This window comes from Labrus mixtus, chromosome 23, assembly GCF_963584025.1.
Source record: "Labrus mixtus chromosome 23, fLabMix1.1, whole genome shotgun sequence".
Lineage (NCBI taxonomy): Eukaryota > Metazoa > Chordata > Actinopteri > Labriformes > Labridae > Labrus > Labrus mixtus.
The window spans coordinates 12,203,731-12,230,598 of record NC_083634.1 but is presented as its reverse complement, the minus strand read 5'-3'; the positions used below and the strand labels follow the sequence as shown (position 1 = coordinate 12,230,598).

General features: G+C 40.5%; 1 protein-coding gene across 27 annotated transcripts in view; it reads right to left on the bottom strand.

Moving 5' to 3' along the window:
* The window catches only part of LOC132958404 (receptor-type tyrosine-protein phosphatase delta-like), a 353,687-nt gene that overhangs the window by 114,860 nt on the left and 211,959 nt on the right, over positions 1 to 26,868 (bottom strand). For 16 of the 27 annotated variants that reach the window (XM_061031188.1, XM_061031199.1, XM_061031190.1 and 13 more), the window contains exon 1: positions 7,877 to 8,397. The exons of 1 other annotated variant lie outside the window; for it this stretch is intronic. The gene's annotated coding sequence lies outside the window, so the exon portion shown is untranslated. Of the gene's footprint in view, positions 1 to 7,876; positions 8,398 to 26,868 lie in introns of those variants that run through there. 10 more of the 27 variants (XM_061031205.1, XM_061031209.1, XM_061031207.1 and 7 more) reach the window with 2 other exon arrangements.

Genomic DNA, 26,868 nt, shown 5'->3' with positions numbered 1-26,868 from the left:
CCAATGTCACCCTTTTTCAAATATCAACATTCAATAAACATGACGTGGATCTCACATTATGTAGTGACTTCATTGGGTTTGGTATGTGTGGCTTATTTATGCCATCTATAACTCCAAGCTATTTGAGCTATCCTGAGCCTTTCTGCTTGAACTTCATTTAAGAGTAACCCAAGTCTGCTTACCAGCTCTGGCTATAACTGCCTTTCTATGTTTAACTGTTGCAATCTCATCCCCCAGTAGATTTGGATTTACGCAGGTCCAAATATAGTTAATTGCCAAATAGAACCATGGGGCTATATTGGCAGTGGTGGAAATGGGTGGGGTGCAGAGGAACACCGTTCCGGGAGGTAACGGCATTCCCTGCAGCTCGAAAAAATCTGGTTAATGTTTTTTATGAGGGAGTTTTTTTAGGCCGTTTTTAAGCGTGTTCATTTAAATGAACACAATGTAATGTGCTTGAACGCACCACAAAACAAGCAACAGCTTTTAGAGCCAATAGGAACGTGTGATCAAGGTCTCAGCTCCAGTGGTGGGTTTTCAGCTTGCGGTTACAGGTAGGCTATGCTGACAGCAACCCTGAACTTAATTAACATTGGTTACTCTGCAACGTTTTGATGATCAATTTACTTTGCAGAACCCACTGATTCAGAGGATGGGCTGTATGTTTACTGTGGAGGGGAGGACACAGGATGCGAAGTCGAGAAAAGTTAGCAGATTCGTCATCATAACCGCTTTGCACGCAATCACAAGAACAACATTTGCGTCCAAAGCTTACACACTCTCTGTAAAGCTAATACTGTGAGTTTTCCATGTAAACAATATTGCTCATTGTGGAATTGTAATGTACAGTAACAGTTTATTTTGCATATCATTTAAATTGTTACTGTAGTATAGTTCATGGTTTAAGTAATTAGCATGTGATATAAACCAATTCCTACTGTGAAGTGATTTATAGATTTAAATCCCTCGAGAAGTCAGATTTTGTGTCAGACAGAGGGAGATGTGTTTTAAGGGGGGAATGGGATTAGGCCTCAGATTTGCCCCAAAATCTAGAACTTACAACATTTCAGCAGAGAGAGAGAGACAGGAGCGGAGGGCTCCCCAATCTCCCAGAAACAATGACAGAACTCTCCAGGCTCACTATAGTCCAGCTCACAGCCAAATCTACTGAATGTATGCCACTGCCCCCCTCCAACACTGTCTATAGAATAGTGAAAACTGATGCCTCATAGAGTTATTTGTGGTTTTTGTTTTTGTATTGGGCCTTATAATGTTTGAATTCTCAGCATGAATGATGATGACTGACTACTGGGACATTTGTGTCTGAAATAACGGCCATATCAACCCCTGGTATCTAAGGAAGTTTTAACACCAGTATTAAACTATAAATACCTTGGTGGGGTCATGAGAGCCATTGGTTTTCTAGCCTGACTAAATATAAACAAGTCCTGTCTGTGCAGTGTTATCTATAACAGAGTGATGCAACTCTCCGAAACCCCTCTGAAATAGGTCCTAAAATATACATGAAAAGGGAACGGAAAAATAAACTCGTTCTTCTGTGTCGACTGTTTGAAGACGCAAGCACAACCTTCATCAGCCATCCATAAAATATCACAATGAGGAACGAAATAAAGGAAGGAAGGGAGAGGGGAAGAAACAATGAATGAAAAAGACAAAGGCGACTCATGAATTGGAAGGAGTTGTCAGCATTGCTAGAGTCGCTGAGGCACATCTGTAAAAGCAGATTCCTTTTCTAGTGTGATGAAAAAAATGACAAAATACCAAAAGTTTCCTTTCAGGTCTTGGCAGGTTTGAAATAGGCAGGACAAGAGAGCGCAGCAACTCACATTAATGTCTAATACTTGCTCATTTTTTTTCCCACACAGAGCTCTGTATTCCCCCCGGGCTACCATTTGCTTTGCAAAATGCATGCATGAAATTCTTGAGACCGGCCTCCCCACGAGAGTCTAAATAATAGATTACCAACACAGCTTCCAGCCTGCGCTATAACTTCGGCCCCAACTGTCTGGCCTCATTAGCGAGTGAAGTGTAAAAGATAGCCAGCTGCTAGCCCAGGTGACGGCACACAGCTCTGGCCTTTGGCAGCAGCGGCCCACCCTAAAGAGAATATACAGCGTCTCGCTCCGTGCAATTCATCTTGTAATCCGCCTTAAAGCTGCTAAGCTTCCGTTGATGGCAAATGAATGGACAGCAATGGCAGGGAAGATGGAGAGAGAGGGAGACAAGGGTGAAAGTTTCAGTGAGCAGCGAAGGGAGAGAATAAAAGGACTAAAGTGTGGTAGATTCATCTGTGAGGAAGTCTGTTGGTTTGGGCTGTCTGGTCAGAACCAGAGGTGACCTAAACCATTTTCATCCACTGATTGTCCCCTCTCTTTCCCTCCTTTTGCCCCTCCCTCCATCGTTTTTCACTCTCTCCTCTGTTGCTGTATCTCTCTCACCCGCTCGCTCCATGCCCGCTTCCAAATGGCAGTCATTATACCGGACATGAAAAGTCATTTTAGTTCCGCCTGGCTTCTTCAAAGCAGCTAGCTATAATTGCAGATTGAGTAGAGGGAGAATGCTGGGGTTACATAGAATTTAAACATTGACTCCTAACCTTGCAGTGATGCTGGAATTTAAATTTGACTCCAAAAGGGAACAAGAACTGATATTTGGAGGATATTTTTTCAGTGAATCCATCGATATTCCCTGCCTCTATTGGATGACTCTGTCTTTGATTAGAGATACCCATGCATGTTGAAACATCTCCCTTTGGACATGTGGGTTCCAGACGCAGTGAGTGAATTGGACGCACAGGATCCCATTACAACACGTGTTATTTGAAGAATTACAGCACAAATTGGGGAAACACTTCCAAATTATGAAAAATCCATCCACTATTAAATGCATTCCTCATTCGTGAAATTGCTACGTGGCAATGTCACTGCACTTAGTAATGGAATTTTCTCCTCTTTGCCAATTCCTGTTGGAGTCTGGGAAATGCAAATGGGGAAAAAACAAAATCTCAAGACACCTTTGTTCTTAAGCGTATGTCTTATTTTGGGTTTCATCAATAAACACAAAGTTTTATCTGTATTTAGGATTATTTCTCTCTATTATTTTACTATTTTTCTGCCCCTGTGTGTCTGCTCATATTTGGCATGTGCACAAGTGATTGTTAGCTGGCGTGTGTGACAAATTCAGTCCCGAAACCGATAACAGTCCCTTAGGGTCATATATACATTGCTCTTTTCCAGTTTACGAGCTAGCCACCAGTCTGAGCAGAACACCCCTCCCTTGCACTTATCTCTTGTAACCCTCTATTTGGCACAGCAGGTAGCGTAATTGTTCTTGGAAAGAGCCTATCAAACTAAAGGCTCCATTTTTGACTTCTCTTTCGCAAAGACCTTTATCATAACACTCCATTTTTTGCCTAGCTCCAGGCTCTAACCGCAGAGTGCCTCTGAACAAAAAGTGGTTTCAGCTAAGTCATTCCCTTTTGATGGAGGATGGGGGGGCTGAGTGAGTTGAGGGTTGGGTATAAAGGAAATATAGACAAAAAAATACATCATCTGCTATCCGTTCCCTGGCCCCCCAACCAATGAAACTCAACCCACGATCTCTTTTTCCAAGCAGAAACAAATTGTAAAAACTGTCATACTTTAATTGAAATTCCATCACTTATGTGGCTGCCATTGTGGAATAATTTGATAAAGCTGAGTGACATGAATGCAAAAAGCTGACCGCCACTTCTTTTTTCTTCCCCCAGCTTTTATTTCCTCATTCCGCCGGTTATTCAAATCAACCTCAGTGGATTCTGCTCTCAGCCTTTCCAAAAAATTAAGATAAGAGAAAATGAGACAAAAGGAAGGGCATAAAAAGAAATAATGTTTTGGGTCGCAACAAAGTCAGAATGAAGTCTTTAAAAATATCGCCAAGCGTCCTTTTAAAGTACCATCTTTTTCATTCTCACAAGATTTGAAACCAGAACTATTCGTCCTGACTTTTTCAAAGTGACAGGCTGTTAGTTACTTGATGGGAGATGATCCAAAATGGAGGTCAAGGGCAGAATTCCAATCCTCTGCCAGTGCCACTGACCCCGATTCAAATCCACACCAACATACTCCCTCCCCCTATGTCTTCACAACTGGCTACAGGCGTTTGGCATCCATCATATCTGCTGAAACCTAATCTGCAAGCAAAGGACAGCTGCGACTGAAAAAAAAAAAAAAAATCCTGCGTGTTTCTGACACATCGGTACTCCCCCCATACGTACTGCCTTAAGGGAAAGCCTCAGGGCAAATTGTTCTATGTTGTACACTACGCTTAGATGAACCATGTCTGAAATGAAAGTAGCGTTTTGTCTTTTAGAAAAAATACATGGAATTTAAAAAGGAAGAAAAATCAATAACAATGGGTAAGGCAGGGGACTTTAAAAATAAATGATACTTGGCTTTGATTAGATACATTTAAGAGAAAAAGAGAGAAGCATTTAAGAAATTAAGAAATCCAAAATGAGAATATTGGTTAACAGAGTTAACAGGAGAGAACAAGCTCAGCTAAAGCCCTGCGTTCCCTCCACTGCCAAATAATATTTACGCCTCAGCCTTCTGCCCTGACAGGGTGATGGACAGTAGAGGTGATTTTGCCTGGGCGTGAAAATAGGCTCCTTATTATTCCAACCCAGTGGCAACTTGAATATCAATAAAAACTGCTCGCGTTCCCCTATGTGTAAAACCAATGCCCCGTAGCGGTGGTTTTTATCAAGCAACCCACCCTTGACGCTAGTTATGCAGTACTAGAGGTTACGGGAGGAAATGCTTGCCAAGTAAATAAGTGAGTGAAGCGATTGAATAGAGGGGAAAAACACAGCGGGACCGGGGCCAAAGTGAACCAAGGGTAAAGTCATGATCACTTCATTATGCTGGAGTGCGGCTCAGTGTTGTGCGAAATCAAACTGCTTTCTCATTTGTCACAATGCATCAAGCCGGCCTGTGTGAAGCGGGTTTGTAGTGGGCTGGAGGCCCCTGACACACAAGCACATGCTTCAGTTGAGGAATCTACACTGTAAGACGCATACATGAATGCACATATATCAACATACAATGTGCACCACACTTATTAACACCGATACGACACACACACTCCTGCCTTTCTCTCCCCAATTTGACCTCTACTAGTTAAACTTTCCCTGCATCCACCAAACACCCATCCAGTCAGCCAACTAGCCAGTCGGCGGGTTGTCGTTAAGGGCCGTTCCTGCACACAATAAAGTAGAATACACCCACTGGATTACTGAGGGCAGGCAGTGAGGGGGGTTGATTCCTAACAGACCTATTGGCACTCCATCTCCTCCAGTTCCAACTCGACGGCGCCTGATAATTGTAGCCCGTCGTGTTTACGTATCCATTTTTGTAATGTAAGTGTTGATTTCTCATTCCACACTTGTAATAGGGGCCCTGGCCTTGGAATTCCTGAAGTGGAGCTCACACACAAGCATAGGCACACACGTACACACTGGTAGAAAACAAACTTTCTCTTTTTCCTCTCTCTCCCTCTCTCCCTCTCTCCCTCTCTATCTGCTCTTGAAAATAAACCAGTGAGAGCTGCTTGGCTGTGCTAAAACAATGAGACAGTGAGGTGCAGGCACACTTGTTTGTAAGAAAAGTTGTGTTTGTGTCTAAAAAGGGACTTGGATAAGGAAATAATAAAAGCTCAGGTAATCCTTTGTTAAATAAACTGCTGCCAATGAGCTCATACATATGAGCTTAACGTTTAACCCCCATATATAGCAGTGCTTGTAAAAAAAACTTAGCCAGTGTACATTGGAGAAATAAAACAAACACAAAGGACATTTGAAAGACATTTCCGACTCAAAAATACTTGGTTGTCCCTCCTAGACACTGTCAAAAATGTGGGATGTGATTTCAGAATGTGCTTCAGGCACAAAAAAGCTGGAGAAAAAGGTACATCGGCAGGCACGCAAAAATGGCCCAACTCCCTCATAGGCACTTTCCAACCGCTTATATCATTTTTCAGTTTAATGGCTTGCATGCCATGAACTGTTTGTATCCTTCACACACACAGACACACACACACACACACACACACACACACACACACACACACACACACACACACTGGTGAATGACAAAGGAAAGCTGGACTCATTCCTCCTTTCATTTCCTTTATCCTGAAATACCTTTTTCTAAATTTATATCAAAATTTCTCACAAAAATCCTTCTATTATTTTGAAGGATTTAAACAGAAAAGCCACAGAGTGAAGGATGGGGGTTTGAAAGAAAATGGCCGCGTCAGTGCCGTTTTCCATGATCGAGACACTTTCCTCCCTTCAGCGACTTTGGATGGCAGCACTTTAAGCCAGCATCACTTTTAGTGCCTATCCATTTTGTCTCCACTTTTGAGCGCTGCTGTCGCAACAGCAAAATTGGAAATCGAACGTGTGGTGACAGTGTTAATTGCGCCATGTCAAAATTGGGCGAGGGCTAATTGTTTGAGCCGGGAACTGGAGAACATGTAAGACAGTGGAGATGCTGGGGTTTGCGTTCCCTGAGTGCTTACTGGCTATAAACTGGGAAAGGCTTGAGCAAACACACATGCACCAATTTGCATGCTTAAATGCACACGCACATATTGGCCCTTTTAACACCTGACTGTCCTACCTTGCCTTCAATCAAAGCAATTTATCTGACACAGAGAGCAACATATTACATTAGATATGTAAAGACAGCTTGTTTCAATATTCCAATGAAAAAAAAACATCCTTAAATGAATTCGGCTGACAGATACTTTTTTTTTTGTCTTTCTACAAGCTGATGGTTAAGTAAATATTTTATGTGATAACTTTGGGAACAACTGAGCCTTAACATTTAAAATTGTTATGTACTCTTACTCTAGTTTCTCAGATGAAAGTGCAGGTGGGGTAGGCCTACCTAAAATTCATTCTCCATGACTTGTAGCCCTTTTGCTGCATTCTTCTGACTGACTGGGGAGAATGAGTCCCCTAGTGGCCCAACTGGCACACTGAGCACAGGTGGTGTGTGTGTGTCTGCTGAAAAGGTTCACTTTCACCTGATTGACAGAACGCTTGCGTGACTGGCTGACTCGCTGCCTGTCCTCTCTAATATTTGCACTGTTTCTTTTTAACATGTGAGCTCCTTAAAAAAAAAGTACTGCCACAATAAAATGCGTGCTATAAATAAGACAGACAAGGCGAGGGATCTCTGGAGAGTTGAAGGAATTTACTTTGAAACATTCTTCACGATCGGTTCTTCCACAACTCTCTAACAAGGTCCTCGAAATGAACTGTATTTACAAGACACTGCTACAGTTTACAAGGAGCTGAAAATAACCTGTTTGAACTGAGGATTTTGTGATTTTTTTTTTTTTTCAAAAAGATCTGGAGACAAAGACACTGTGGCTTTCTTAATAACGCAATATCAGCGTAAATACATGTCTATTACGATACCTGCTGCTCATTTTCCGGGATTTTAACGCTGGAGATGACCAAAATATTCCACCTGATCATTCAACCATGTGTTTTCATTATTCAAAATAGACATTAAAGCCTTTAAAGAAGGTTTTTTTTTTTGTGACATGATGTTGATGCATCTGTAAAAGCGCCGCTGTGTGTCAATGACTTCGCGCGTTCATAATAATAAACTATACGCATACACATGGATAAAACGCTTCCACGTAACATTTATAAACTACGGGATTACCCCAGTCTTAATTGGTGTAACTGTTCAAAGCTAATATGAACCAACTTCACGAGGTTCTACGCACACCTGAAATCACTGCGGCAGCGACTTCAGTTCCCGCTGTCAGTCACAACCTCGTCAAACATTCTTCTTACCTTATCACCATTTTGCCGACAGTTTGAAACTCGGTCTCTCCTTTAATGCTCTCTCTGAGAGTTTTTTTTTAGTTTTTTTTTTTTACATCCAGTTATGACAGTCGAGTCCAGATAAAATAACGTGGAGGAAAGAAATCCAGGTTCTTCTTCAGTTTTTTCCCTTTCGTTTTCTTCCCTCGAGTTGTCCGTCACAAACGCATTGTGGATAGGTTGAAGAGACGACAAAACACGCACGTGCAGCGTGTTTAATATATTCACTGGTTTTAGGTAGTCTGTGTTGTGCTCGTTAGATCTTCATTGAATTGAACGTGGCGAGACTGTGGTTGTGTTTGAAGAGTGCGGTGTGGCTGGGACACACAGCCCCTCGCGCTCTCTCGCTCTCTCTCCTCCTCTCTCTCTCCCTCTCGCTCTCTCTCTCTCCTTTTCTCACTCTTTGTCAGCCCCTCTGTCTGTCTGTATGTCTGTCTGTCTGTCTGCCTCTTACTCCCTCTTTGCCGAGACCCGAGCACGGACTGAAACCTCAGGCTGAGAAAAACTGGAGACTGAAAGAGAGAGAGAGAGGGAGGGAGAGAGAGAGGTGTGTGTAGGAGGGGTGACGTCACTCCGCGAGGTCCCACTTTCCAAACTCTCCTGGATCAACTTTACCCCCCCAAGTCCACTGCAGGAATGTGCACTTGGATGTGGCTATTTTGGGGGAATATTTGTGTTGAAGAGAGGCGTGGGTGTGTGCGCGTGTGTGGGTGAGTGAGTGTTTTGGTCTGACTTGGTAATTATTTTCAGTTACCCTGAGAATTTGAGTGCATGAGTGCTGCTGAGCTGTTAGTTATTGTACTGCTTCAGCGATGTCATAAAGGAAAAGGATAATAAATGCACGCCAAACATCCGCTTTCAAAATGACTCCATTTTGACAACATGAACAGTTTAGGGAAATAATGAAAGGGTGCAAGGAGTGGCATAAAAAAAACAATAACAAGATAAAACTACATTGTCATGTTTGTTGTTGTTTTTTTTTTTTGCTGTGTTACTATCTTCTGTGGGTAAAGTACAATCTACATCAATAATATCAAGGTAAAATACATCCATTGCAATAGGAATAAATATTTCTGAATGGAACAAAAAGTGAAAAAGTGAAAAAGAAAAAAAAACGAAAAGCATGCATTTCACTTCATTAAAAGTTATTTTTGCAGTTTAAAGTGTATTCACTTAAAAATACTTGTTTGCTTGCAATATGTCCTTGACTCCATGTTACATTATGAGGGTACACATTGTGCAATTGCATTAATTCAAGTGATGAATTGACATGCAAGCATCATATCCCCCTTTTTGTTTTATATATTGTGTGATGTTTGGAGGGTTCATCTATTCAGTGCTGTAGATTTTAAATATGACATGTTTAGGTTTTAGCATCTTAATCTAAAAACTGTCTTGTGATTCTAAATGTCAAAAACCTATGTTACAATGAAAACTGTGATATTCCAACATAGCATGCTTGAAGTGTGATAAAACAGAAATATCTAAAGTATAAAGGATTTGACTTTACAGTACAGTGCTTAAATAAATGCTTTAGTTACTGAAATGAAAGGCATGTGGTTAGTAAAAAGTCAGCGCAAACTCCATAAAAATTCCATCATGTACAATAAAGTCAGTGCAAATTCACCACTCATAGCCGCAGACACACTTTGAGCCTCTGTAGGGATATTCTATTGATTATGTTGTTAAACTCGGCACATGCTTGTCTATTTGAGAGGCAAATCATCTGCCATATTGTTTATTCTATCAAAGGCACTGCTTCTGTAGTCGGAAAGCTACATTCTCGTGTTGCATTATGCCAAGGTCAGCATGTTGGAGCAACTAGTTGAGTAATAATCTATATAACCTTCTGTAATGATCAAACACGTCAGGTAATCATTCGAGACAGTTCCAGCTATGGCGCTGCATAGGTATGCTGCTACAAAACAATGCTCAAAGGGATAATATGGCTTGTGATAACACCGTAAAGTGCACAGTCCTCTGATGTAGAGCTACAGAAAAATAACAGCAATGGCCCCCGGAGACAGATGACTATGACCAATTGTGTTTTGAGAAAAGTTGCTTTTGTGGCAGCAACCCAAACCTTCTTTCTGATAAACTACAGAGCCCCGCAGTCATAAACATCTAGCATCCAACAATAGTACGTCTGAGAGACAGAGAGACAGACTAGTGCAGTCAGCAGATCTGTTTTCTTACCTGCACTCAGACATGTCATGTGTGTGATTGAGTAACACTGATGCTGATTTATACCCGCAAATTACACCCAGATACATTTTCTGAGGGCAGAATTTGATACAGCCTCCGCATGTAGATTTATAGGCCAAAAAGAGAGTGTGAGTTTTGTGTGACAATGAACAATAGAGAAACTTGATGAAATTACTGTTCTGTGAACTGTTGCCCTTGACTGCTGGCTAACTGAAGCATTGTGGGAGTTGAGGCTAGTTCTGTCTAGAGGCAGAATGTGCTGTAAATCACAGATGTCTGATTTTCTGTGATGATTTAGAAAATGTTGGGTTTTTTTGTTTATTATTAATAGGCCAAAGGGTAGAAAACTCTTGTGAAAATTATATGAAATTTCCGGAGTAATCCAAACACTGAAAATGTTGTTTGATAAGCCTCTGAGTTTTTTTTTTTTTTTTTAAAGAAAGCAATTTGAGGTTGTTGTTAATGTTGTTTGAAATATAATTGAATGGCACTTGTAAGATTTATAGTTCTGCTTCTGCATCAAACCTTGTGCTTTCATAAACTTGGCACCAGCTTTAGTAATATAGCAGCACTTGTTGATAAATGAAGGCAAAGATAAGATTTATCAAGGGCCTGCCATGCTGCCCAAATATGGCAGAACTTGTTCCTAATAGCACACTGTAGTCCATAAACCAACTGTCCTTCGATAACAAAGATCCAAGATGGAGCAAACCTTTCAGTTTCTCTATTAATGTTCCTGACAGTGGGAGGTCTATTTCACTCCTTAAATGTTTGCTTTGTTGTAGGACAATTACAACATATTACCATTTTGTGATTCAACAGATGATTTACTGCCTCTGGCATGTTTACAGTCATACGTGTGTGGGGTCATGCAAAGTGTAGCTCTGATTGACATTTACTATGTAAATGCAATGCAAATGCAGCTAAGGATGCTAAAGGTTATATGCGTTTGCTTTGGATGAATAATGTAAGCAAATCTTTTGATGTATGTGTTTCTCTGTGTAGCTGCCTACACATCAAATCTTTAGGGACTGTTCTGTCTGATCTGTAATCAGTTATATGGTTTTGCCTTAGAGGCTCACAATGAACAATTGGATGGCCATATTTTTTCAAATTAGCAATGTCTTAATTGCACTGTCTCTATAGATATTTCAAAATGTACTGTTTGAAATGATACAAGTATTAAATATTTTGGATGGGTTGAAATGGAAAATAACATCAGACCTCCATGGTCCTAGAGGTCAAAGTTTTCACTAATCCTGTGAAATATCTCAACAGTTTTTGGAGGAGTTGGATTGTATGAAAGTTTTGCACACACATCGAAGGTTTCCTGAGGAGGAACCTCTCTGACTTTTCATCGAGTTTAAGTCTCAGAGCTCCCCAAACATGTCTGTGAAGTTTCTTGTTATAAACCCTCTATGATCCTGTATTTTATCATGCCTATAAACCCTGCATTTCAGCCCTGCTCAGAACAGGCTGTTTCTGTGTCTGTAGCTTTAAATGCAAATGAGCTGTTTTTGACCACGCCCCTCTGGAAGGGCCTGGTTGACTTTGGCTATCTTACACCATGCCCAATTGTTTATGTTGAGAAGGCAGACTCAAAGGGCAGAACAAACCCCTAGCTGTGGGAGGGGTTACTGGTCTCTGTGATGTCACAAAGGGAAAATCTCCTAAAGGCCTGTTTTTGAGAACACATTTTCTGAATAGTGGGTCCGGCAAAAGAAAGAGAGGACAGACTTTTCTCATAATTGGGGGGTTTGTAGACAGACTAGGGACTCATATGAGTGTTAGAAAAACATGATAAAGTATATTTTGCATAATGCTGTATGTGACCACTAAATATAAATTCTAGTTTTTATTGTAATGTCTTCACAAATATTAAATAAATTGTAATTAAATGTTGTACAGACATTTATGCCAACCTCATGACAAGATGTGAGAACTTTGGTGATACTCTGGACGTTATTGTGGTGTCATCATATCTTAAGATAAGATAATTTCTCTTTAATTTTACGTAATTCTTCAGTTTGAGAACAACCAGGTATCTGCAAAACTGATCACATTTGCATCAACCCCAAGCTGCACATATGGTTACATGCCTATTAGCCCATAATGGCATGCATAGCTATGATTGTTTAACATTGTAAAATATTGTAGCCTGTAAGCGCTGGCATGATAGCATTGTCATTTTCAGCTTCTAGCCGTGTATTAGCATTCAACAAAAAGCACTCCTGTGTCTAGGTATATGTCACTGAACCATTGGCATGGTTCTAGACTCTTTAAAACAATATTTTTAACTGCTTTTCTTATCACTGACTCGTTTACAGCCCCATTTGTGTCGTAATCTTGAGTTGGTTGATCCCTTGTACTTTGTAACACTTTCTTTATTGTTGGCCTTGTGGACTAATCAAGTTACTGTATGAAGAAAAACATGTGAGGAATTAGTAGGGTTTCATTTCCCAGCATGCAGTGTTGATCTCAGATAAGGATAAAAACTAATTTGTGTCAGCTTTAAACTGTCTGGTTCAGAGACAGGGTAGAAAATCAATCAACTTGTTCTTTAAATTGCAAAAAGGGGTTTGCTTTTGTGGCGAGAGAGCATTTAAGTGATGCTTGTCAGATGAATTTTCGCTTCTGAGTAGGCTCAGACTGGGTTTAGTAGCACAATGGGCTGAGGTCAGTTCCATTGTAACACAATCCAATAACTGTGCATCAGTTTAACACTTTAGATTTTGGACTGCTGACAGCTATTTCACAGGATTTTCTTCTCTAAGGACAGCTTTTAAATTCTAGGTACGTTTCACTGTGCTTTTATTCAGAGGGACTATTTATGCTTCTGCATACAAATCTGTCAGTTTGACACTTTATGTTGGACAAACAAACATGAAAATACAATATCTCTCACTGTCAATCTTACTATAAGTTAAGCTGCAGGCCTTCTCAACCTTGACAAGCTCCAGTCACAATACAAATGACTGTCAGTCGAGTCATTACTCTAGTTTCTGCAACCCAAAGACAAATACCGCAGGGATGAGACACAACTTATCTGAATCAAAAACACGGATTGTTGTTCCCTGCTCTCCCGCCTCAGAGTTGATACATTTATAGTCCTCACCTTCCCCCTGCAACCCTGATCAAGTAAACCAGTCATCGTAAAATTAATTTCCCCATCAAGCGAGACTCACGCTCTTTGGGATAACAATCTATCTTAAGCGGATAAATCTAATCCAACGTGTTGAGATTGACTTGTTTATGGCCGCTGCCCAAGCAGTCAGGAGAGGGAAGGAACGGTGGTGGTGGGTGGGGGTTAAGAGCGACAAATGCCAAGGTGATATTACACACATCTTGGAGGCACAAAAAATGGAAACCAACACCAAACTGTAGTCCTTGGCTGAGACTTCTAATACCTCTCTCCTCCTTAGAATCTGTCACACATGATTGATGGCTGAGCAAACAGTCATGCTTCCATGAGCAATTAACACAAAGTTGTAATCCGAGGATTTAAGAGTTACAAAGTTCATCAGAGAGTAAACACAAGATCTTGTGATGTACGGGAAATTATTGTATTATTACAACTCTGAGAGCAGGAACGATTACTGTTATTACATACATGGTGGGCTAGAAGTGGTTAAATTGTTGGTCCAATGTCAGACAGCTGTATGCAGAGCTTTACACAATCAGTGATAACATCTATAATTCACTTTGTGACCTACATAACTTGGACGCAATGACAGCCGTATGACATGTTTCCCCCAAAGGCAGAACACTCTTCAACGCATCCCGAAGCCAGATTATTGAATTAACCCTATTTGTGTTCCCAAACGATGCCCTCAGAGAGTTACCTGGACGCAACATGGTTGTATAATGACGACAAGTACAAACCTGGTGTTTTATATCACATTGAGATAAAAATAGATATGACTCCATAAAGAGTTTGGAAGCTGTATTCTCTGTAACATCAAATATTAATGCCTGAATGAGCAATCAAAGTCAAGATGTTTGGAGAAAAAGCTTTAGCTATCATTTATTCACAGTTTAACTCTGAAAACTTGATGACGCTAATCTGCGTCATCAGGACCGTGTTTGTGTTGTTCAATCAGATTTGATTCAAATGTTTCTCATAAACACACTGAGAGGACTTGTAAGTGGTTATGAAACCCTCTCAATTAAATACCGATAATTCTGAATGACCTTGATAGCAAAACACCCAGTCTGACTACATCTAAATACTTATTTTAATGCCTGTTTCTGCTATGAAATGTATCACTGCCATTCAAAAAAAAAAAGAACTCAAACAGATCAGTGTCCAGTGTTAAAATGTTGTGATTACAAGATAATTTCTCAAACTACGACATAAAACTGTTTTTTTTATGCAACCATTCAATGATGGGAAATAATTTGTATGTTCAACCAATATTTCATATTTTATACTAGTCTTACCTTTAAACGCTACTGCATCCTTACTAATGATTGACGAAGCAAATAGTGCGACATCCCTCTGAATTCTCTATTTAGTGAGTTGCACAATCGTGCATAGATAAACATTTTATGTCTGGGTCTAGCTAGTGACAAAGGGCCCAATGACGACAACCTACATTATGTAATTTCACTGCAAAGTTGCAAGTGCCAGCTTGCTGTAAGAGTATGAATCAAGTTCAATCTTTTGATGTTAACTAAATCTGTTTCTATTTAGGCAGAAAATATTGTTGCACCTTACCAGCCAACATAAAATGCTGATTTTAGAAATTGATTTTTTTAGAGTTGTAAATCAATCCCAACATTGTCGTCTGCATCAGCTTAACCTGGAGTGACTCCTCTAGTTATACATTAGACTTTATCCATGGGGCTGCTGCCAACAGTTAGACATTAACTATATTTGGTGCGGCTGACTACATCATGTTGTCTTGATAACACTGCAGAATGCACGTAATCTTTAAATGCATGCAGCATTTTTCTTTGTGTTTCCAATCCATAGTTCAGTCTACATCATCTCATAACATATATTCCGCCATGGTGAGTGTAACAAGCATATTGTCAATATGAATACAACGGGCTGCACTCCTGAGGAAGGCAACTTAAACCCTTCCCTGACCCCACGAGCTCTGCCTGTCACGGGGTGAGCTTTGACGAGAGGCGCGCGCTTACTCATCTCTTCTGAAACTGCTGAGTCATGAGTAGTCAATATCACCTTATTATGATGTCAAGCCGATTCAGATTGGCGATGAGGCCTGTGGACAGGACCTCGGTTTGATTTAGGTTAGTGTTGGCATGGGGTGCAATGAGCTGAAAAGCAATTAGGTCCATTAAGAGATCAGCTGGGATGGTGTGAGCAGCCGTGGTGTGCAGCAGCCTGTGCTCAGAGACAAAGAGAGAGGTAGAGATGGTGAGGAAAAAAAACATGTTTAGACAGATTGAGTCAACTCCTGCCTCACTGGGTCCCTCTGTGGAACTCAGCTCTGGACATAAGTCCTGTGAAACAGTGCACATTTGTACCTGGATGTGTATAGTTCAACAAATGTGTGAGCTTTCCTGTAATAAGAACAAAACTAGTAGGCATCAGACTGGGATCATGTCTGAAGATTGCATAGGAGATGTAGTCAATTTAACAGCAAAAAAGCCCCTGTCCAAAACTGGTCCCAACTCAACAACCACTTGAATATCAATCAGCATGAAATCATAGCTTTTGAGGGCTTCACTATTTACGAGGGAGGGTACACATGTGCAGAGAAACTGTAAAGATCTCTCTCCACTCTCCTCCTTAAGGGGAGCATTTGTCACCATGCATACTGATAGATGCATTAGTCACTCTGCTTTGGAGTTACATTTTGTGCTGTTTCCATTCAAATGCAAAACCTGAAAGAAGTATGAACATGTGCTTATCCATCAAATAAATATGTATGTGTTAGTGTATAACATGTGTACCAATGAAGCACACGTTATACACTAACACATACATATTTATTTGATGGATAAAACTGTTAATCATCAGTAAATTAAACAGTAATTTAAATAGATAAATAGTTTAAGCCATGCATTAAGCAAGTATTTGCAATTGGATGCTCTCCCTTATTATCCACCTGCCCATCCTGCTTACTTCCTCTCCTTTTGATTCTTTCTGTGTACATTTTAATGTACAAATACACTGAAATTTCTGAAAGTTTCTTTGCAGCCTATTTTGGGAATTTTGAGAAAGTAATCTTGCTTACTTAAATCTGTCACTTATGTAATGTTAGTGGGCCTGGGTAATGAATAACTGTTGCATGTTCATTGTTATACTCATCGATACTCCTACACAGAAATGCACACAGTTGGTAGTAGGGAATATACAAGGGTGTGAGTGCTGATGCCTGAACTCAAATAGGTGCATCTGAACAAAAAGAAACATGCACTCCTGCTTTTTCTCTGTTTATCTTTTCCCCGTCTTTCTGCACTCCCCATCATTGTTCTTTCATTTATTTAAATCTCCCCTCCTCTAAAAGCCTTTTTACGTTCTCCTGCCATCATCTTATCCTGCTTTGCTCCTTTATTTGCCCATTGTCTACCCCTACTCTCCACTTCCACTCCATCTGCACTCTACCTCCCTGATTCTTCTTCCCCAAACTGATAGTGACACACACCTCATCTCTGTCTATGGCTCTTTCTGTTACTCTCTCCCTCTCTTTTTTTTTCTCCCTCTTTCAGCTCATGCAAGCTGGCATCAGGCATTTACGAGAAGCCTCTGACCATAGCTGACCAAAGCATCACAGCTATTGTTTGGCCAGGTACTCCATTTTACAGTTCAGTGTTCATGAAAAGGGGCATTTGACACCCCCTCCACCCCAAAATATACTCTCTCACGCTCTCTCTCTTTCTGTTTTCTGACCGGTGATGTCCCACTGACATTTTCACAAGCGCACCTTCATCAATTTCACACCTTCAATGCCCTCCTATGCCAGTGTGGAAGGTAGGAGGAGGAGGGCGGTGAATTGATGGCTGAGTGCTGACAAAGCTAGCTTGAATTTGGAGTCAGAGAGTGACAAAGCTTTTCGAGTAAAGGACAAACCGGTCATCAACATGTGTTCTATTGTGGTCCACAAACACACCTGCATGACGTCAAACTGGTACTCTGATCCAAAAATACAGAGAAGTTTCTGTGAAATGAATTGCACAGAGCAATTGCACATCCAAGCTTACCATTTGCTGCCCCCTAGTTTGCATCTCCCTTATCTACCCCTCCAAAGATGAGTCATGCAACTTGTGCTATAAATCCAATAACACAATAAAAGCCATCCAGAAGGTAAACATTCTCTGCGCTCACTTCCTCCCTTTTAGTCTTGGGAAATTAGGCCATTCTATCATCAGCCAACTGGTGCATTTATGAGCTGCTAAAGTAATTGGCGATTGCAGTGAGAACTCAGCTGAGGCTAAGGTAGCACATTCACCTAAACAGAGCCGTAAGCTAAATGCTTGAATGGAGAGAGAGAGAGAGGTAGAAGGAGGAGGAGGAGAACGAGAGAAAGAGTGTAGCAAGGTGCCTCATTCACTGGCTCAGGGGTTTATGGGATTGCTCCCAGCTGTCACTCCGTGTAGTGAATCCGCGGCACCGTAATATCTTAATTGTTTCAAATTAAATGCTCATAAAAAGGCAAAGGAAATGAGTTTTCCTCTCTGGCTAATCCAAAGCAGCCCCTTGACTTACATCTGGGCCTCGCTTTAAGTGAGAGGGGGTTTAAAAGGTGGAATGGCTCCCACATGAGATGGCTATGGATAGGCTAGTGTGGAATTAGCTTTTATAGGTTGTGAACTACGAGCCTATCACCATGCAAATTTGAATCACATGTCTTTTTCCCTCTTTCCTGTTGCAACATCTCCATCTTTAACCCCTCTTCTTTCATTCTTTCTTTACATGTGTGCACACAAGTTTATGTGTTTACTTATGCATGTTTATGGCGGATGTGTGCGCGCAGGGGCTTATCATAATAAACAGTGTAGAATCTCCTGTGGGGTTTCACACATTTAGTCGCCCCCCCCTCCCACAGTCTCCCTCCGGCACTTCTGAGACTCAGCTCATTCTGCAGCGCACATTCAAATCACTCAACTAGCTAAAGCGTCCTGAATGACATCAGCCTGGCTGTCAAACACAAACACTCACATATGCATACATGCACACAAATAATGCACATGTTGGCATACACTCCATGCAAACACAGACACTCACGAAGGCTCTTCCTTCCTCAAGAATAATCAGTGACTACTGCTGTTCTCAAAGGTATACAACATATGCAATTTACACACTGAACATGTGCGTTCTGTGTGAACACATGAGATGCTTCTCATGGCTTTTCTCAACACAATTGCTGCTCTGAAAGAATATCAAAATTTCCCATTAGTCCCTGTTAGCTTGACATCTTCCATCTTCCATTCTTGTACAAATACCAGCTTGAATCAGCTCCTTACAGGCAAATCCAGCAGACAATTACATGTCATTACATCCGCAAAGTGGTTTTTTGTAGCGGGGGCTGTAGGTGGTGAAGGTAGTGGCACTGAAGGATATTATCATAAATGAAACACCAACTGAGACGGCCTGACACCTCTCCAGTAGAAACCAGACTCTGCTTGAAAAAAAAAAAAAAAGGCAAGGATAAAATGGCCAAAGTGAAATGATTGTCTCACAATGCAGGGAGTTGCTTTTTTTCCCCTTTTCAACAGATGGTTATACAAGAGTATGGTGCTAAAAGTTAAAACTCAGAAGTGCTCGGAAAGTTTTGTCACCGCTGCCAATAATAGCGGCCATCTGTAGACTGTAATGTTAAAAGGAAAGCACTGATTCTGCATTTGACAGGTTGTTGTGTTTCATTGTCAGATCTAAATTATATATTAAGGCAGTTGTTGTAATTGTAAGAGAAATGGTAAATCCACTGATCCTTTGTAGCATCCTGTCAAATTTGATCAAATGAACTCTAACAAGTAATAAATTAATCAGGTTTGCAGATTGATGACATTCTGAGTATGTTAGGCTGTGGAACTTATCAAATTATGGTGATGAGCTACTATTTTATTCAAATGTAACCTTTATAATTCTTTGATTATTGCCTAAATCAATTTGCAGATGAAAACTGAACGATCAAAGGCTGATAGTGAGGCCATCAAACAGCTACCAAACTAGCTTCAGTTTTGAGGCCTGCAAACTCCACTACCATCAATTTAACACACATTCTAATTTCGCTTGTAAAAAAAGTGGTAATATCTAGCCAAATACAAAAAAGTAAAGTTGGTCGAGCCATAAGAGCAGAGATTCATTGTTTATGAGAGTCCCGCAACTACGTCATGAAAAGTAATATAAAGACACTTCACTGCCAAAATATATTTCCACAGAAATATGTGACAAACAGAAATTTGACAAAGACAAGTTATCGCTATCATGTGTATAAATAAAATTTGCAGAAGCTAAAATTAAACGATGACATAATGTTCCAAGACACTCCAAGTACCAATGTGTAACCCCCCCCCCCATTTTTTTTCTCACTGAATCCATCCTTTTTTCTCTTCAAAGCTCTACATCCTCCACTCCAACAATCCATTTTGCTTGTCTGTGTGTTTTGTGTATGTCATGTACTGTAGAGTATTCTCCATCCTCTTCTATTGTGCTCTCTATTCTTCTATTTCTGTTTTCTAGCAGCCTTTTTCCCTTCTTCACTCCATTGTGTCTCATCACCTCCTCCTATCCATTTGGTTTGTCTTTTTCACCTAAACTTCTCCTCCTCTCCCCTACTCTTTTCCTTACCTTTACATTTTCTTTTTTTCACCCTGTCCCTCACTTAACCATTGTTATTACCTTTTCTGTCTTGTCTGGCTGATTATCTTGTTACCTCTGCTCTGGCTGCAAATTTTCTTGACCCGATCCCCCCCAACATCTCCTCCATGTCACTTTGAGTTCTTCTTTTGCACTACTTAACCAGCCATTTTTTTCCTCTTCTAACTTTTCCTTTTCCTCTATGCAGAATATATGTCCAATCACTGCCAGCCTCCCTCTCTCCTCTCTTCTATTCTCCTCTCTCTCTGCCATGTTTGTGGCCTTTCGCTCTGTGCACATCTAATGGCTGGGGTGTAATCCACTGGCTAATCTGCTGACAGCCTGTGTGACAAGGCATTAGCTTTGTGTCACTGCCTACCATGCTGCCTCTCAGCGTGTGTGTGTCAGAGAGGGAGAGAGAGAGAGAGTCAGAATAAGAGAGAGAGAGAGTCTATGAATGTTGCTGTGTCTGTTTGCATACAAAATATGTTTGTAAAACTTATATTCTAGCATGTTTGAAAGGGTGTAAGTAATGGCTTATGTGTGTCAACTGGATGCCCAAGCGGAAAATTGATACTGTAGCTTGTCACTTTTCTATGACCTTTCACTTTCTCCATTTATTTCCACTATTTATGTCCACTGCTGCCCCTTTTTTCCCTCTTCCCTTATGGCTGATGGCAGTTTTAATAAGATGCCAGGTCAGAGTGCTAGTGGATGCAGCAAGAGGCAGACTGGGCGAGACAGGCCAAAGTAGCACTGTCAGGGCGCCTCGCTGCTCTGTCAGGCATCCAGCCGTGTCAAATAGGGCTCAGTTTGTAACCCAGTATTGAATTTTTCCATTATTTCCACTGTTATAGTTGGAACATAATTATATTTCTTTAAGCAGGACTTTTTTTATGGTACAATTGAGAGCTAGGGCTGCTTTTCAACTCCTCCTCATTGCTGATTATCCAATGATTATTTTTGTACAATTATTTGATCATTTATTTTAGTTTAATTGGTTAGAAATAATGAAATAGAGCTTAGAAATGCTTTTAACTGTACCTGTGAGCTCAGTTTTTAGCTGGTTATGAAAAAAATAATAATATTCAAAATTAAGCACACTAGATTTATTGGTATAGGTACTTTTAAGCCCATAAGGATGCCAATATTGTCTAAAACTAAAAGTTCCTAACAGGAGCTTAAAGTTCCCTGATACCTGTAATGATGTCTAAACTATTGCTTGTTTTTTTGAGACACCAAATCATACTGAACATATGAAGATAAGATTTTTTTTTTTACACTGGAACCAGCATATGTTAAGAATACAGTTTGCTGGCAGTTTACACTAATGATGATCAATCTGCGTCCCCCTGGCAGGCTCAAAGGTACTGCAGGTGGGCTTTAGAAGTCATCTACAGAAATACATCACATTTCTTTTATTTCTCATTTCACAATTCACTATTTCCAAATGTGTCAAACAAGTTAACATGGTTGTGGATGGATTATTTATTCTATGCATTGCTTTAGACACCTGTATAATTTCACGTATTGTTTACAAAATATAGATAGATCAGGAAATAGTTCATCTTAGTGTCAAGGGTTGATCAGAGTTTTGTGATTAGAGATTTTGTTTGGCCCCATTTTTTATTCTTTAGTTTGGTCATGGCTGACTTAGTCAATAATCTTTATTTTAATGTTGTTTTATTGACTTGTCACTTCAGCCCTAGCTACCGTCTACAAAAACAGTAGGTGAGTTTGCTTTGGCATGCAGACGAGTTCTTGTGTGGGCATGTAAGCTCCATGCTGAGACTTTGCATCTGCTCCAGAAAATTCTTCCCTATCTGAACTGCCAGCTCCAAACTCACCTCACACTCACCCACATTCCTATCTTTTTGAGCTTCTGTCCCTTTCTTTTTCAGCCCCTTTCCCCCCTCTCTGTTTCCACCTGAGTGTGATCCTGTTATCACAGCTGACCCCTCACTAGATCTGTCGACAGCCAAAGAGATTACACCGAAAGGCCTTGGAGCACATTGGGTTCGCTGTTTGACGTGGAGAGGCGGGGAGACTTTCTGATCCCCCGATGCTGATAAACTGGCCGAGGCTTTGGGGATTCGAGCAGGTTCCATCGGGGAAAGGGGTTTCTAGAGGTGGGGAGGGGGTTGCTTTAGTCGACTTTAAGTCTACTTCTAATCACTGAGCTTTTCAAAAGGGATAAGGGTGAGGAGAATGGGAGCTTGGTTTGGTTTGGAATTAGGCCCTGATGGAGCTGAGGATAAGATTGTTGGCCTTTGATTTGGTCTCACAGTTTGGTTGAAAGCTTTGAAGAAGCATGTTTGATCAAATCTAGGAAGCGTTTGCAACATTTACAGAGCTTGGGTGAAATACAAAGATGATAACAAACAGTAGTTTCCAAAAAAGGAATTTCTCATTTGGCCTTTAAACCCAACTCAACCATAGAGCAGATTGTAGCTTCATCGCTTTTCAACTCTTCTTTATACCCATGTCAACAACAGGCATGTGTCATAGGCTAACCTTGCTTTTCATAGCAATTATATTAGTCGTATTGGCACAGTGCTACAAATGCCGTCTGCACTGAACATTTTCAAGCTAATGAATCATAATCCCAGGGGAACAGTGATTCATTCCATTCATGCAAATGTTTTGGGTATTCCTTGATCCATCCCTCCCTCCAAACGCCCCTCTTTTTGACTGTTGCTGCATGGGGGATACTTCTACCATTCAGGCTCGAACACAGCACAATTAGCATTGATTCATGCATCATAAAAGCAGGGCAGAGTGAGACAGACTCTTATGAAACGTGGCTTGCCAAAATCCTGTCAGGGATGGAGGTTTGATGGCTCACTCGTCCGTGGCCCTCCGCATCATCTTGTCTTCACCAGCTGTTGTTTGACAGAAAGGGATTCTTCCCGCAGTGTGCAAAGACACAGCTATCAACTTAAGAGGCTTGACAGCAACACACCATGGGGCCGTTTTTTCTACTGTATTATAATAGGTATTACGGGTGGAGCAACTGCAAATGGTGTAAAATGAAACAACAGCAACAAATCATCAGAAGAACATCTCTGAAACAGAAGCCTGGTGGTTGCTTCTTTTCAGAAAATAGAGGAGCGTTCCACAGGATTTTCGGCTGACATTGTTAAAGTTGCTATTACAGTTATGTGTATGTTTGTAAAATACACCATAAAACACACTTTCCAGCTTTGTATGGTGCATTTATGTCACACTATTGACTGATAGCAATGGAATCAGGGCCTGGAATAGTGCACCAACCAATACAGTCTTTTGGAAGCAGTGAAAGAAACTGCCTTTTATTGATCTTTCCTAATTACAGGAGTCAATAAAATTTATGGCTTTCAGGCCTGCCAGAAGCCACTTATATGGCGTACTGAGTTAAGCAATCACCTCTAATAGCAAGCGATCAAATGATATACGGCCCTGCCAAACAAAAACAGCACAGAACAAACATGGAGGGGGTATAAAATCCAGTCTGGAGCCACATTGCCAAACAAGGCTGTCAGCGGCAAGCAGTTGTTGTTTTTATACTCTGTCTGAGCAACAATTGATTGCAAATCATGAAATAAACTGTTAGGTGGTATTTTAGTGGCTTCTGAAAGTCAACACAGTGTTCTTTATATGAAAATGTCCGCAATGCATTCAAGAACTTTCTATGAATTTCAATGTTTAAGCATAACTTTTAAGTATTCCTGTAAAATGATCACCAAAATGTGCATCTTTCCTGAAACAAATAATCAAAATGAGAGTAAGTGCAGTTTATGAATAACGTCAAACTGACTGCCGCGAGGACAGTGAAAATTAATGTACAATACAAAGCATGCCGCTGCTTTTGTTGATCCTGGTTGCGAGAGCGGGGCAAGAGCTCCGAACACTTAGTAGATCATCGTAATTAAAACATAAATTGGAGGTATTGACCTGCATGCAGTTGCCAGTGCAGTTCTCCAGGGAAAGCATTGATTCATGCATGCACTTGGAAACAATTGCTCTGATTTGCACAGAGTAAAATATAGAAGCCTTGTAAATAAAATCAATAGCAAACAAGCGGCCCCGGCTCTTCAAATAGTGGATGGAGAATTACAATCAGGCTCATAATGCCAAAGGTATGAGCAAGTATAAGCTCATGGGATTGATGTAGGCTTTACGATGAAAGCAGGATAAGATACAGCTCTTGAGGAGAGATCTCTGAATAATTATTGGCATTGATTGATTTTTATGGCAACTTGAGGTTTATCCTAAGGTGGGAGTAAACAAAGTAGAAATACATCGTTACTGTACTCAATCAGAAGTGTTAGGGTATCTTTTTACTTGAATACTTGTTCATTTCTGACAAACGTTTTTACCTTCAACCCAAACATTTTATCACATGTCTATCATTTTTGGTGGAGCCTTATTTCACTTTGCAATATCGCACCCCAACATTCAAACATTAACACCGATTTTAAACTAAACTGGTAGAAATGTACTCTTGTAAAAGAGTTGAATTGGTGCTCTATACCATCTATACCTACTATTGAGTAAAGAGTGTGTGGCAACAACTTTTGCCATCCTTGGGTATTTCAAAATGTCTGAAGTACGACACAGTCTTACACAGCACAAACAACTTCAACTAATATCTCCAAACGTACACATCTTTCAAGTTTAAAAAGTTAGTTAACCCCCCACACACTCTAAATAAAGTGCCTTGTTCTGTATTTGAATGTTAAGCCATAACCAAACCTTCTGAAAATGAACTCAAACCTTTGCTTTTGTTTACAAAGATGTGGAAAAGGGTTGAAATGAGTGTTGGGGTTTTTACATAACCTAGTTACCTATGAGAAAGCATATTTTGTCCGTTGTTTCTCTTCTCAACGTTGAATTTAAAATGTCCTTGAAACTTCTAAAGTCATCCTCAAGGACTGGGTTTTACTAGCTGTACCTTTATCGTACTCTGCCTTATTTGTATAATAAATTCAGTTTGAAGTTTGACTCAATATAGTCAAGAGCAACAAAGCTTGGTGAAACAAATGGACTTTGATGTGTATCTGAATAAGCTTAAGTCAAAGTCTATCCATAAAGGACAGGTCATGGAAAGAATAAAGGTCCACAGTAATAAAAAACAACCTTGATGCAATCTTAACACTTCTAATTTGTATTGAACCATATTTTATTTTTTTCCTCAAAATGTACTAAGTATTAAGACTGATATCTTGATATTATGGGCTTATGGTATAGGGCCTATAATTACCCTTAACTTACGTATTTGAATTAAAAATTCTAAAGATAAGTTTTCTGTTCTGCCTTTTTTCTAAAAGAATTACTCCAGCCTTTAAATCTTGGATACAGTCGGTACAAACTGGAGGCTCAGGAGGTCAATAATTCAATCTTAACTTCAATCTCAAGGTTCACTTCAAAATATGCAACAAATTTTCCATTCTTTTCTCCCTTGTAAAGCTAATATGGCGTGACAAAAGAACAGATGCACATGGGTCTATCTGCAGAGGTGCCATGTGCTATGGCTGAAGGAATATTCCCTAAAAATGGCTCTGGGCACTCACCTGAACCCCATGCTCTACACATTTAAATGAACATCTTGAAGAAAGTTGTGGTCTTAAAGCCATAATGCTTCACTAACTGCACAAACTTACGTAGGAAGAAAATGTTCAGACAATCATGTTGACTGAGAGGCAAATGATATGCAGGACAAAGACTCTTTTTATTCATTCCTGTAATCCCTGAATTCTGAAAATGTTTCTCAGTCTAATCATCAGGCTGCTGGGTTTGTCCTTCACTCCTGCCAGCCTCACATGGGGAAAAAAGAGAGGGGTCAGGAGTGAAGGGATAAAAGTAAAACAGGAAGGACGGAGAGAGGCTGACACAGATGAGCGCAGGCATGAAGACAGCTCCAGCAGGGGAAAAGGGCTCCAGAGAAAGAGTGGGCTGGATGTGTAGGGAAAATTGGATAGGGAAACAACAGAGGGGAGGAGGAGAGAGGCGGTGAAGAGAGGAGATAGTGGCGGGAGAACGAGAGAGGAAGATGAAGGAGCGAGAGAGGAAAATTGGAGAAAAGGAAGGCGGTGGAGGAGGAACAGCTTTTTCCTCCTAGCCGTATACTGTAGCCTCAAAGCGGCTTTCATCCACCCTCACATCAGCAGCCTGGGTTGAGAAGCCCCTCTGCAAACTACACGAACACATGCATGGACACACATTCATCAAGCCAAAAAGCGTCCTTTGACACTAATCACCAGTTTACCTTTGGCGTCATACAAAACCTTTTTTTTATGCATTTTGTTGCTGCAGGGAGCAGCTTGAAAAGAAAATTAGAAAGCCTAACAGGGTTTCCTCTAATTGTGGCCTGAATGAGTAGCACAAGCTGGCTGAATATTGAAGCCTTTCTAGTGCAGAGATGAAGACTAAATTGATGGTTTGTTTTATTTTGTGCAACAGGAAATCAAAGGGCCACTCAAATAGGTATCTTAGAGAATGGACAAATATGGACCAAATATGCTTAAACATACATCCTTACATACATTATAGGGTCAAATGTCATTTAACTGGATATATAAAGTACCAGAACACACACAGAAAAAAGAGACACACTTACAGATACACACAGCCTGAATAAATGCTATGAGCACAGAGGAGACAAAGGAATTAAAGTGAGGCTGACTAACAGAGTATGACATGTCCAAGGCCTATCACTAATTATGCCCCCACTGCTACAAACTGTTCCTCTACTATGATCCAGTGAAACAGGAGACAGGGGAAAAGGCCGCGGCAATTACAGCTGAAACCATCCCACAAGTGAAGCTCATGTAAGGCATAAAAAGGTGTCAGGGCATGGGGACATTTTTTTATACTGATGACACCCCACTTTGTAATACTATACAAATCAGTTTGATAATAATATTTGCTATAATTGAAATACATAAAAAGACATTGCATACCATTAGATTTTGATTGGAAATTGCAAAACACAAACTTTAATTTT